Source organism: Anser anser (assembly GCF_964211835.1).
Source record: "Anser anser genome assembly, chromosome: 24".
NCBI classification, from domain to species: Eukaryota; Metazoa; Chordata; class Aves; order Anseriformes; family Anatidae; genus Anser; species Anser anser.
This window is the reverse complement of record NC_139745.1, coordinates 3,568,831-3,580,004: the sequence shown is the minus strand read 5'-3', so window position 1 is coordinate 3,580,004 and position 11,174 is coordinate 3,568,831.

The window sequence follows — 11,174 nt, the reverse complement described above, 5'->3', positions numbered from 1 at the left end:
CCGTGCATGTGAAGGGAATGAGTTCTGGTGTGAGTCCTGACCCCGCTGCTGGTGCTGCTCCGTCCCCGCAGACCCCACGCACCGCTGCTCTCCCCACTCTGAGTTGTAGGGGTGTCACTTTGTCCTGGGTCAAATCCTGCTCTCATACGGGGATTGCTCCTCTTAGGATGTTTTCCGTGGCGTCGCCTTAGCTCCTGTTTTCTCCCCTGGATAACACCGCGATGCTGCCTCTGTGTCCCCTCCAAACAGCCCCTGCTTTGGGGGCTGAAAATCAGAGTGAAAATCAAACTGGCATGGGGGGAGTGGTGCCTGGGGCTGCCAAGCAGCGGCTGAGGAAAATTCATGGTGCTCATCTGCTGGGCGAGCTGGGGTCCATCCGGGGGAATTTACAGCCACAACTGCTGGCGGCGGTGCTTTGATTTACTCCGAGGTTGCAATCTTGACAAAGCGTATTTCACCACGTGAAGACCCTCTTCCCCTCCGGAATTTATTGGTTTTCATTAAAAAGGCAATAAACAAAGCGCGTGGGGGCCGTGAATCTGCTCTGGCAGGGCTCCAGCCCAAAGCCGTGGGCATTGCTCAGCCTCAGTGCCGGCGGCAGGAGCAAAAAAGGTTTCTCTCCTCAAAGGTTTCCCAGCCTGGGGGCGCCCCACTGCACCCCCAGCTCTCCCCCTGCCCCTGCTGGAGCTCAGCCTCGCACAATGGCTTGGGCAGTGCCACGACGGCTGCGTCCTGCGCCGATGTCCCCATGTCACCAGAGCAGCACAGCCACTCACATCCACATAACGACCTAAACCCCGGCGTGGCAGCCAGCTGCAGTCCTGCTTGTGACAGTTTGTGGCTGTGACGCACAGGAAGCTCGCTCTCCTTTTTATCGCCTCGCCTCTTCGCTCTCCCCAGCACTCGACATCCCTCTTTGCTGGATTTCTGCCCCAAATTGTAAGTGCTGCTGGGGCAGCTGGGCGCCGTGGCTTGCAGTCTGGCTGAGAGCTGCTTTTGGTGAGATGGCACCGCTCGATGCACAGCCTTTCCCTGGCTTTTCCTTCAGTTTGCGTGCTGCTGCCTCGCCTCCCGGTGTTGCACAGGCAGGTTTGTGTTTACTGCTAAGGCAAATGTCGCTCGGACCCGGGGCTCAGCATCCACGATCGATGCTGCGGGGACAGGGACCGACGGTGACACCGCTGCGGGTGCTGTGACCTGGCCCCGCGGCTCGCCGTGATCCTTCCCAAAGCCCTGGCATGAGCCTGTGCTGGGTGGTACCCACAGGCAGGGGCACATCGGCATGCACAGGTACCCGATGGCCTTTTCCTTGAGCTTTTTCTTTCCTTGTCTGCTTTCCCACGTGCCCTGAGAGCATTTCGTGGTGCTCAGCAACGTGCTGGCTGATGGAGCGCAGCAGCCCCGGGTGCCTGAGCTCGAGAGGGGCAAACGCAGCCCCACGGCAGCAGCGAACGGCTCCGACCCTCAGCACGCCCACAGCACCACAAGTCCGAACGAGATGCTGTTTGGGAAGTTTCCCGAATGTTTCATCTGCACCCTGCCAAGAGAGGGACGTGGCTCTGGCGGCTCTGCTGCTCGCGGCAGGCGCAACCCCTCCTGCAGGGAAGGAGGCGAGCGCGGCACCGGCTCCTGTCGAGCCCACCAGCTCCTTCCCCTTTGGCTCCGCAAAGCTGTCTGCCCCCAAGGGCACGGGCACGTTGTGGGGTCTGTGGCAAGCCCTAAAAGTAGCAGGAAGCGTGGTGAGAGGAGACAAAGGAGCTGGGGAGCATCAGGCACAAGGCAGATGGGTTAGGCGAGCCACGGGTTTTGCAGGGCAAAGATGGGAGGCTGGAGCAGGACCTGGACGCTGACAAGGCTGGGAACCCGGAGGGTTTGGCCCCTTCAGGCAGGCTGTAGGATGTGCTCGGGGCTTCTCCGTTCCTCTCATTTCAAAAGAAACCCAAGAGGTCAGTGGGATGGAGGCACTCAGATCCCTGCTGCTGGTGAAGCCCCTTTTGGGGGGCTCTGTTTGCCCCCAGCTTCACTCGTTAGAGGTCCGACCCGGGACAGGAGCAGGATCACACCTCGGGGAAGGGCAGCACTACAGCGGGATGGGCGGCACGTCGCCCTGCAGGTCTCAGCAGGGATTTGGGATTTGCAAGAAAGGGGCTGACCGAGCCAGGTGCCCCACGAGCACAGATGAGCCCCGGTACCCGGCGCCGCTCCCCAGGGCTCAGCCCTTCCCCTCCCCGTGCCGGCAGCAGCAGGTAAATGTGCCTCGGAGAGGAAAGCAGGCAGGTTGGTGTGCTTTGTATTCCCACGTCAACAGCGCCGAGTGTTTTCATACCTTGTGGGGCAGCTGCTGGGAAAGAACAAAGCCCGCCCGCCAGGGGAGTTAAAATTAGATGAGCTCCTTCCCTGCCTCGCCGCCGCGCTCGGCTGCGTGGCCGGAGGGATTTCTGCAGCGCTCCTCCTCCGAGCCGAGCCTGGGGTCTGCACAGCGGTGGGGCTGGAGCTGGGGTCAGGGGATCATTTGGGAACCCCTCGCTCGGCGCTGAGCCCCCTGGCTGCTGCAGAGCTCGGTGCTGTCTCCGACGCCCCCGGTGTCCCCGAGTTGTGGGCTCTCGGTGACGGTGCCAGCCCCGAGCCCCCTGCTCCCACCCAGAGCTTGCAGATGCTGGGTGCATCGGGTGAGCCACCCTTACAACCACTTTCCTTAAAAAAATGCCTCTGTGGGTTGGTTTGAAATGCAGCTGATTGCTTTTTTGGAGGGGCCACCGTTGCCTTTTCCTTCACCAGCCCCATGCCTGGCCCCATAGCGGGGCTGGGGACCCAGCCAGCGCCTGGCTCATCGCTCACAGCACCGCAGAACCCTTCAATCCCCATGGGAGCCTTTTATTTTTTTCCTGATTGTTGCATATTTAGGTATTTTCACCCCCCCCCCACACCCACCCAGAGCCGCCTGCGGCTGACAATGGAGCATTGATTGGAAACTGGCAGCGTCCGCCTGGGTTTCGGGGGGCCTGGGCTGTCCTCCCCCCGCTCGCGCTCGCGTCGCCGCTTCGCTTTCCATCGGCGGCGCGTCGGGAGCGTTAACAACCAGTGAGTCAGCGCCTCGATGCAGCACCCCGGGGAGGGGGGGTCCAGGGCAGGATGCTGCTTCCAGACGCTGCCGGGATGGAGAAATGAGGGCTGGAGGGGGGGCCGGTGGGAACAGGAGCCCCCAGCTCGCAGGAGCGCCCCGAGATTTATCTTTTTTTTTTTCATGGGGACCAGGTCCCCGGGGGTGTGCGGTGGCTGTGACGTGGGGACTGCCCCTCCTGGCACCCTGCGGCACGCCGGAGGGACGCGGGACCTGTGTGCATGTGTGCAGGCACGTGCTGCACAGCCCAGGGGTGGGAAGGGGTTTTATGGCCGGGAGCCCAAAGGAAACGGGATCTGTTTGTCCATCTCCCTATGGCTCCACGGGGGGTTTGCGGGTGCCCCTTGCTGCGCGCTGGGGCAGGATCCTGTCAGATCCCTGGGTCACCCCGTCCTGGTCACGGAGGAGGCAATTTTCCATCTCAGCACACAAAGAATTTCCTTTTTCTGCAGCTTTTCCTTTTTCTTGCACCTTCTGCCCACCCTGCCCGGGCAGCAGGATGCTCGGCTTTGTCCCCACAGCCCCTGGTCACCCCTTGCTGGGAACCTGTTCCTGTCCCCTCCCAGGCGGCTCCTTGGTCCCCCCGGCCAAGACAGGGCCAGCACGGGGACACCCAGCCCCGCTCCATCCTCAGCCCGTGTGCCCACCGAGCTCTCCCGGGGAAGGAGGGGATGTTGGCTTTGATGCTGGGAATCCAGGTCAGTGCTAACCCAGATAAAATCCCGCTGCTCTCGAATTGGGTGGGCTCAGCCCGGCCCCACTCCCACAGCACCGCTTTGACGTCTCTGTGCTGTGGGCGCAGACCTCGGCTCTCCCCTTTACTTATTCCTGTGCCCCCAAATGTTTTCCCTGCACCGTCAGGGTGAGTCGGCTGGGGTTGGGAAGAGGAGAAGCGCGGTGTCCAGGTGGAAAAGCCCCGGAGGTTTGGCTGCAGCTTGTGTTTGGGCTGCGGGATGGAGCGCCGCGTGGCCGGGAGCCAGGGGCATCAGCATCAGGCGCCGCACCAAGGGCTCCTGGCTCTCTGCCTTCATGCCAGGCGGTCCCTGCAGTGCGCCAAGACGTGGAGAAGGTCAGGGGAGCGGCGGCTGCTGCTTAAGAGGGCGCTTGATAGGGCTGAGTCAGGCTCTGCTCCCAGCTGGCTGGTCCTGCTCCCTGCTCGGGGCTGTGGCAGACGCCGGGAGCTCAGGCGAGGAGTTCTGGGGCTCTGGGGCTTGCAGCAGGGAACGGGGCTGCAGCATCCCTCGGCTGCATGGCTCCTGTCCCCCACCTTTCCTGGGGAAAGGATCGCTCTGGACAGCTCAGCAAAGCGCTGGGGTTTTCCCTCGGCACTCAGACCGAGCCCCGAGGGGCCGGGAGCTGGAATCCAGAGCCAGGCTTGGCCGGATCCCAAGCAAGGGCTGAGAGCATCGGGGTGTCGGTGCCAGCCCTGCCTGCGTCTCCCAAAAAATTGCTGCGTGTTTGGGGTTTTGGAGGTGCCCTGCCTCCTTCTGGGGAGCTGAAACGTGGGAAGCTCTACTTCTAGGGCCATGGTCCCGCTCCCTCCACCACGGGGCTTCCTTGGGGCTTAGCTCCAGTGGTGCCGGCACTGGTATTTTGGTATTTCCCAAGGGAGAGGAGGCACCAGCCTGCGGGTGGGCAGAGCCTTCCACCCTCCTGCTCCCCAAGGCCATCCCAGCCCTGCACCAAGCTGGGGACAGACTCATGCCCAAGCCCCCCAGCCCTGTCCCCATCCCCGTCCCCAGCCCCATCCCCAGCCCTGTCCCTGTCCCTGTCCCCATCCCCTTCCTCTGCATGCCACAGCCCCAGGGGAGGCTTTTGCAGGGGAGATTTATTCTGCACTTATCGGGTTGGTTTTATTTTCTAGAGAGCCCTTGCGGGGCTGAACGCCTGCAGGTCCCAGCTGGCCGGTCCCCAGGGAGCCGTTGGCCAGCCCAGCCTGCACTTAAATAAAGAATAGTAATGAGGAAAAATTGAAAGCGGCGATTTAATGATTGGAGCATCTCTTCTTCCCCATCTATCCGTCCATCCCCCTAAATATAGACATATATTTTCTGAACACCAAATGCCAGCACCCCTGCTCGGAGCCAGCTGCCCGATTGCCACGTGAAGTGGCTGAGAGCCAAAGACAAGTATTTAAAAGCCATATTAAATGACCGATGCCTAAAGCCCTGAAGGAAGCGCTCTCCTGATAGGTGTTTATTTGTTGAAGAGCGGAAAGCAGGCCGGGAATATACATATCCCACCCCACCCCCAAGTTTCTGACTGCTCTGGTTTGGGGCTGGATTCGCATTCGGTGTGCAATTCCCCCCCCTGTGGAAGCCGTCCTGGCGCATCCAGCAGCCTCACGCAGTGCGGGTGGGCCACGGAGGGCACAGGCTAGGCTGAAATGATGTTGATTTAAGGTTTTTCATGTTGTCTTTTTTTAACCCCCCCTCTCCCACGGAAAGGCAGCCAGGTGTTCCCTGTGGTATGGGGCACACAGGGGGTGCTGCAGGTTTGGGTGCTGCCGGCACCCTCGCCCCACGTGCTGCCACCACCGGCTTTGCTGCCAGGGGACAGGGAACAGCGAGGGGGGGACAAAGCTCCTGGCCCCCTCCAACATCCCTCCTGGGCTTCACCCTCACTCCAGCCTCAGTGCAAGGGCAGCTTGAGCTCCTGGTGCGTTTTACAGCCGAGCCAACCCCCGTGGCAGGAGCACTGGGGAAGGGCCGGAGCGAAAGCGGCAGACGTCTCTCAGCCCTCCCCGCACCACGATGGCAGGCTTGGAACCATGCTGCTGGGACAAAGACGGGAATCAGGAGTAATTACAATAGCACGAGGCACGCACAGTAACCTGCAAGGCGCCCGAGCCCACGTGCGTATGGCTGAATGACCGCGGGCAGGAGCGATGCCATGGCTGGAGCACGGCGGTGCCAGCCCGTAGCCGCCTCCACGGCGCTGTGTTTTCCCCCAGCGTGATCCCGGCTCGAATTAAAGGTCTCACGTTGCTCCAGGGGAGGTTTAGATTGGACATTGGGAAGGATTTCTTCACAGAGAGGGTGGTCAAGCACCGGGACGTGCGGTCTCCATCCCTGGAGGCGTTCAGGGGACGTGTGGATGTGGCACTGAGGGAGGCGGTTTTGTGATGGGGCATCAGCAGCAGGTCAGGCTGAGGGCTGGGTGTGGTGATCCTGAGGGCTGTGTCCAACCTAGATATGATCCTAACCAAACCCATCTTCACGAGAGGCACCAGGACCCCCCCTTTCCAACTGGTTGTGCCCCCTGGAGACCACCTGCCTCCAGGGAGCGATTTTTGGGGACCCCATGACAGCAGGCAGCATTAAGGGAGTCCAAACGTCTTCCCAGGAGGCAGCACCCGCCAGCCCCGTCCCCCTGCATGCACAGCCCCATTTCCAGGGGAATAAATCCGCTGCTAATTGTGCTCCATTAACGGCTCGAAATGTTCCCCTGCTCCCAGGGCTCCGCTAAGCGATTCCCTCGCTGCTCGCCAAGCAGCAAGCGCAGCCCCCCCCGAATTCATGGCACGGCAGCGCTGTGGCCTTGAGGTTGGAGCTATGGGCGGGTGGTAAAGGGATGTTTTCCCCTTGCCGTAGCCAAGATACCTTATGAGCAAAGCAATTTTTCTCTCGCCTCGTTCCTCTCCTTCCCTCTGTATCCGAGCGCATCCTCGGAGGGCCGGGATGACTCACTGCAGCGGCAGCGATGTGAGGGCATCAGCACACGATTCCTCCAGGGACCTTGGGGCTCAGCAGCTCCCTTCAGCGGGAGTTTTTATGCTCAGGGCAGCTCTCCTGCCCCCAGAAAATGCCAAGCGAATGGGCAGAGGACTCAGGGGACAGCCCCTGGTGGAGCTGGCTGCTGGCCCCAGCAGGTGAAGCAGGGACCGGAGGGATGCTCGTGGTGCACATCAAGTGCCACCAGCAGAGCTGGATCGTGTCCCTTCCTACCGCAGCAAACAGGAGCCCAGCCGCCCCTTCAGCCGCAATCCCTGAGCAGCAGTGGCTGCAGTTAACTCACTAATTACATGCCCTGCACGGCCAGGCTGCTTTGCAGAGTGCAATTAATTAGCATTAGCTTCCCTGATGGTCGCTGACCCTGCCAGACTCGGGAGTAAATTGGCTGCTGTGGGTAATGGCTTCGCCGCGCGCGGCTGGCGGCGGTGGCGCAGCTCCTGGGCAATCACCGCCTTGCAGGACGAGCTATTTATATTTCCACTTCTCGAGTCAAGGCAGCTTGCTGGAAGAATGTGGCCTCGTGTGCCAGCTGCTTGTGGCTTTTGGGCTCATTCGGACCTTGGAGGAAAGGGGCACGGAGTTGTGGGGACAACCTGGGGCGCTTTGTGCCGGAGGAGACGGTTGGCCAGGTCCTGTGCGTGGCCAGGAGGTGCTGGGATGGTGCAAGGATGCTTCGGGGATGCTGGAGATGGGCAAACCAGGCTGGAAAACGTGCGAATATAATTTCTCTTCTGCAGCACAAACCCTGAGCTATCAGACAGGTGGGACGCAGCGGACCAGGGCATGGGAACCTCGGGGCGCGCTCCCAGGCCCTGCTCCATCCCCTCTGCCCCGCTCCTGCCCCGCGAGCCGGCGCCTGGCCCCGGGCAAACGGCACTAATTCAGCGCACATCCAGCCCCTGCTCTTCCTGGGAGCCGCGTGGCACTTCATTAGATCACTAAAGATTAATCTGCTGCTCGTAATTGCCAAGTGCCTGAGAGCTCCTGGCAGGGAGGAAAACAAGTGTCAGGCGAAGAAGCCACCACGGGCTTGTTTTTGCCTTTGTTATTTAGGTCGTTTTACTGGTGCGGTGAGTGCGGGGATGGGGATTGAGCTGTCTGGGGAGGACGAGGGGCGTCTGCTTAATTTGGGGATTTCTTGGGGTGTTTCTCTCGTTGCTGCTGGGACTTGGAGGGGAGCAGAAGCTGGTTCTGGTCCTGCAGGACAAACAGCCGCCGTGCACGACCACGGACTCGAAGCAAGAGCGGTTTCCATCACCGCCGCCTCCGTCCCCCCGGGTCCCAGGAGGGAAGAGCTCATGGCTGCAGAGGGATGCGGAGCAGCTCATTTCCAGGGCGTTTTTTGGGTTGTTCCTGGGGCTCGCTGCTCGGTTCCTCCTCCTCTGCCTCTTCAGCTGAAGGAGGAAAAAAAGAAATCCCTGCCAAGAGCTGTGATTTTAGGAAGGCTGAGATCAAAGCGCTCCGCAGACTCAGCAAACCTTGGCTAGGAAATAACAGGGCACCGAGTTGTCTTCAGGAAAAGTCGTATCCTGTAATTTTCCATGCAGCTTGTTTCATCCTAGAAGCAAAGGTTTGGGTCTGGTTTAGTCTCAGTTGATGCATTTAATCACCAAAAGGCCTGGGGGGAGGCAGGGGGTGATTTTAGGGCACTGCATCCCTGCAGCTCAACGATCCATTTCCCTCTGGTAGATTGTAAAGGTTGCAGGTGACAAACTGATTGTTTATTCCTATATTTCTCAATAAAAATATAAGAAGAAGAAGAAGAAATGCCCTCCAGCCCCTGTCAGCAGCTTTGCTCCATGGGTTTGGGCTGGGGCACCCAGCCCTGGGCTGAGCACGGAGGTCGGGTGATGGAAGTGGAGACCTTTGGGGATTTTGGGGGCTGAGCTTTGCTTTTGCCCTCGCCTGGCTGGGGCTGTAGGGGCCGTGCAATGGGGAGAAAATGGGGTCGGGGGTGTGGAGCCTCTCCAGCAGGGCTGCTTTGGGTGATCACGGTGTTGTTCTTGGAGCTGCCGTGGAGCAGCTGATTCACTAAAATCAGCGCAGAACAATGAAGGAGAAGGGAAATTGCTCATCTTGCATCACAGCCCAGCGCTGGAGCAGGCACAGGGAGGCTCAGTGATTTTTTTTTTCCTGCTTTATGCATATTTGTGCATTTTTTCGGTGCCGGGGAAGTTCTGTGTGATTGCACCGTGTCCCTCTGGCAGGTATTTAGGGACCTGCTGCACCTTTGACACCCTGGACCCATGGGTCTGGCCCCGCCGAGGCCAAATCCCCACTCCCCAAATCCAGAGCGCAGGCAGCAGGCACCTTGTGCTGGAGAAAATAGAGCTTTGGGTGCAATTAAAGCAACAAAAAAAACCGCTCCTCATCCGAGCAGCTGTGTGCTGGGCTGTCCCCACCCTGCACACACAGTCCCCGAGCATCCCCCTGGGGACGCGAAGGCAGGAGCGGCACGGTTTTCCCCGGAGAGACAAATCCCTTCTCCTGACAGCAGCCAAGCAGCGAGGCCGTGCGGATAAATATTGCATGTGGCTTCGGAGAGCTGGCGAGGCAGCCAGCACCTGTGCCGGGTGGGTAATTACGGATCGATCCCTTGGCTTGCCGAGGAAGCAGCTCGGCGCGGGGACGGGGCACGTCCGCGGGTACCCGTGGGGAAAGGCCCAGCCCTGCTGGAGAGCTGGGGAATTTGGACAAAACAGGAGGCGATGCCACGGGCAGTGTGGAAATAAAACCTGTGATCCCTGCTGGCTACAGCCAGGGGAAGAGTCCCCCGGAAGGGTGAGGGACATCCCCACAAAGGGGGTTCGGGAGGTGGTGACAGCGCTTTGGGGTCTGCTCTTCTTGTGCACCCCCAGCTGTTGGTGCAAGGCTCCTGGTGCGGAGCTTTTCCCTCTGCTGTGGGGCTACAGCACGTGGACACGTCAGGACACCCCTTTAACCTGTTCCCCCCCCCAGGCTGGAGCAAAGCAGCCTCTGGGGGGGATACTTTGAGGCACAGGGGGATACTTTGGGGCCATTTTCCTCCCACCCCACCACGAGGGCAAGGAGGGCAGGGGGAGCGGTGGCTCTGCCCTGTCCTGGGGACAAGGCAGGGCAGTGCCTGTGGGGCCGTGGCAGGAGCACCAGGCAGAGCCTCCAGACCTTCAAGGAGAGAGAAAATGCAAGTGTTGATGGAGCTGCGGGTAAATATCAGGGGGATTCCAGCCATGCCAAGGCACGTGAGCTGTCCCCAAACTGGGTGCCAGCCCCCGGGTCCTCACCCCACTCTGAAACCCCAGCGGCGCCGTAACTCACCCCGTGTGTTTTATGGCCACCCCGAGCCCCCACCCCAAAGCTGCAGCACAACCTCTCCAGAAAAACATCTGGGGAGGGGAGAAAAGCCAAAAAGGGGACAAGGGGGTGGCGGGGATGTTCCCAGAGGAGCAGGGGCAGCCAGACACGACCCATCCCCAGCCTCTCCATCCCATTTCCAAGAAGCCGGGTGCTCTGCAAGCCCTGGCCGAGATTTCCCCACCTCTCTGCTCCAGCCCTGCGGCTGGGCACCCACCGGGCGCGAGGACCGGGGATGGGGTTGTCATGGAAACCGCCAGCACTGTTTTTTTTTTTTTTTTCTCCTCTTTTCTTTTTGTCAAGGCTGGAAAAAATGCGGGGGAGAAGGGCAGCATCGCCGCCGGGATGTGCGGCAGCGGTGCTTCTCCGGAGCCGCGCTTGCCTCTGGGGATCTCGATGCCCGTGGTGGTGGTACAGCCCTCGGGGGGACACGGTGCGTTTTTGGCTCCCCCAGGATGTGCCCCAAGATGTGAGCTGGGCAGGGCAGGGGAAGCACGAGCATTTGGTGCCTGAAGCAGTGGCTGCACCCCTCAAGCCCTGATAAAAAGGCAATAGAAGCGCCCGTCCCCCCAGAGCTGTGGGGTTTCTCCCCCATCCTGAGCAGGCTGGGGGATGTGGGGGGCAGAGGGGAAAGCCCCGGGGACGTCACCTCGTGGCCCCAGGGGGGCTCGATGGGTGACAGGGACCCTGCCTGGGCTCAGCCGGATCCCAAATGCCATCAGTGTGGGGAGCAGCACTTTGGGCACCAGGTTTTTCCAGCACACCCAGGTGCTTACAGCATCCCCCGGCTCAGGTCGGAGGCTCAGCCCTGGGGACTGTCCCCAGGAGCCACCCAGAGCCCATTGCAACCCCTGCAGGCAGCCAGAGGGACCCCCCCACTGTCCCTTGCCCCAGAGACCCCCCCCAAAACCCCCTAGAGCCCCAGTGACCCCCCAGCCCTGTCCCCGGCTCCCCCCTGCGCACCCCAGGTCCCCGTGCTCTCAGCT